The 2,446-nt window shown below is 41.3% G+C and overlaps 1 non-coding gene across 1 annotated transcript; it reads left to right on the plus strand.

Moving 5' to 3' along the window:
- The first annotated feature begins 1,881 nt into the window (after positions 1–1,881).
- On the plus strand, positions 1,882–2,001 carry TRNAL-CAA (transfer RNA leucine (anticodon CAA)). The gene is made up of 2 exons: positions 1,882–1,919; positions 1,956–2,001. It is a non-coding gene; the product is annotated as a tRNA-Leu (tRNA).
- Positions 2,002–2,446: the final 445 nt, after the last annotated feature.

A 2,446-nucleotide genomic window follows, 5' to 3' on the forward strand; every position in this document is an offset into this window, starting at 1 on the left:
GTGGCCCCAGGTCCGGCTCTTCCGAGGACAAACAGTGATTAAACCCTCTCATAATAAACTTGGTACCCATTGACGTAACAATATAGATGTGTATATACACGTATAAAAAAAGAAAAAATATATGTGCACACACACGCACGCACGCATACACACACACACACACACACACACACACACACACACACACACACACACACACACACACACACACACACACATACACATACACACACACACACACACACACACACACACACACACACACACACACACACACACACACACACACACACACACACAAACACGCATGTTACAATGAAAACGACGTTTTGTGAAAACATTAAATACTAGAAGGGCACTCGGTAGACGACTCGGTAGAGTGCATACTCTTCCACATAATGCCTGATCCATGAGAACATATCGAACCCAATATATTTTTGAAACCCCATGCGAAAATATCGTTTTTGGCCCGATTTCTCAATGGTCAAGAATCACTTCAGAAATTATCAGATCCGGATCCAGAATAGGATCTTCACCAAAATTGAATCAATTCTTCGTTGCCACACATTAAATATGACCCCAAATTTCGTCCGAATCCGTCTCCAACTATTTGAGATATCCTGACACAAACAAACAGACAAACAAAGAAGAAGACGTCATGCAGAGCCTGACACTTGCAAAATCCAAAAAACAAATTTGACCTCAAAAATAATAGGTGGTTGAATTCAATGACCAAATATGTAACTCCTCTTCAAATATCAAGTCAATGGGATGAAAAATGAGGATTTTAGAAATTCGGCCCAAATTAACCTTTTGGCCTGCTTTGATATTTTGGCCTTTTTCCCTCAAAATTAATAGGTGATTGACTTCAGTGACCTGATATGCAAATTCTCTTCAATTTTCAAGTTTCTCCAAGATCAGATGAAAATTGAGGATTTTAGAAACACCAACTTAATTGTTGACCTTCGGCATATGTTGAATTTTGGTCCACGTTGGCCTCAAAATTAATTGGCTCGTTGAAACAATTCACCTGTAATATATATCGGCTTCAAATTTCAAGTCAATCGGATGAAAATTGAGGATTTCAAAAATACCACCTCAGTTGTTGACCTTGGGGCTATGTTGACCATTGGTTTATGTTAACCTCAAAAATAATATGCTGGTTTAATTCAGCGACCGGTAATATTAATCCTCTTCAAATTTCAAGTCAAAACGGATGAAAATTGAAGATTTTCGAAACACCCCCTGATTTGTTGACATTTGACATATGTTGACCTTTTGACATTTTCTCCTCAAAAACAGTCGGCTTCTTCATGACCAAAAACTCCACCATGTGGTGAAGTTTCGTGAAGATCGGTTTTAAATTGTGACCTGGAGGCAACAAACAGACAGACAGAGATGGGGGAAAACATAATCACCTTCACCTTCCGTGGTGGAGGTAAACAAAAAAACATTTTGATGGTGGTCCCACATGATACAGTACTATCGTGTAAATGTATATAACTTCACTGTAAGTACACAGCTTTACATTTCCATCGTTGTGATGAACAAACTGGACAGGTCACTGATCCCTCCTCCCTCACGAGGTTCTTCTTTGAATGCAGCTCTCAACCAGGGCAGGAAGGTCATGTGGACGATCGAGCTTACGGCACACAATGGTCCACCTTCTTCAACCTCAGTTTTGGGATAACCCTCGAAAAGGGAAGATCATTTTGTGCATTAAAAACCTTACACAAATCCATTGTGGTTGAAAGAGATCTTACATTGGACATTCATCCACAGTTCCACACCCTCCGAAGAAGTCTTGTGGTGTGGTGCAGTCGTGAGAATATGGCCATGACGTTTACACTAAAGGTTTAATAACAAACCTTTCCACCAGGTGTCAGAATGGCCGAGCGGTCTAAGGCGCCAGACTCAAGGCTTTCTGGCTTTCCATGCACTGACATGGTCGGGTGTTCTGGTCTCCACATAGGGTCGTGGGTTCGAATCCCACTTCTGACATTAACTTTTAAAATACTGGTCTAAACTTTCTTTTTCATCACCCACGTGTCCATATGTTTTTGTTTCTCGAGATGGACACGATCGAGAGTGTGAGTTGCAGAACTGGTGGGAATAGTTGAGGGTGAGATCAAGGAGATGAGTAAGAACGGAAGCAAAATGAGTGCAATGAAGTTTTGTTGCTCACACCACTCCCTCTCTCTGGTTTTTCACTCTCTGTTGTCCAAATGGGATTGGGTGTATCGTCTGATGCACTCGCAACAGCAGCGTGACGAGTCCCAAAATAATTCTGGTGACGTGGGTCATCGACGCCATTTTGTATCCATCAATCCCCACTTTCTGATTGCCGTTTTCATTGTGTGACGGGCGAAATTACGTTAAAAAGGTGTTCAGCAAGTCTCTTGCATACGTTGGACACTGTTGTTTGCTTTGAATTAATCCAAATGAC

The sequence above is a fragment of the Eptatretus burgeri genome, chromosome 5 (genome assembly GCF_056783735.1).
Source record: "Eptatretus burgeri isolate ZD-2024b chromosome 5, Ebu_testis_v1, whole genome shotgun sequence".
In the NCBI taxonomy this organism is placed as follows: Eukaryota; Metazoa; Chordata; class Myxini; order Myxiniformes; family Myxinidae; genus Eptatretus; species Eptatretus burgeri.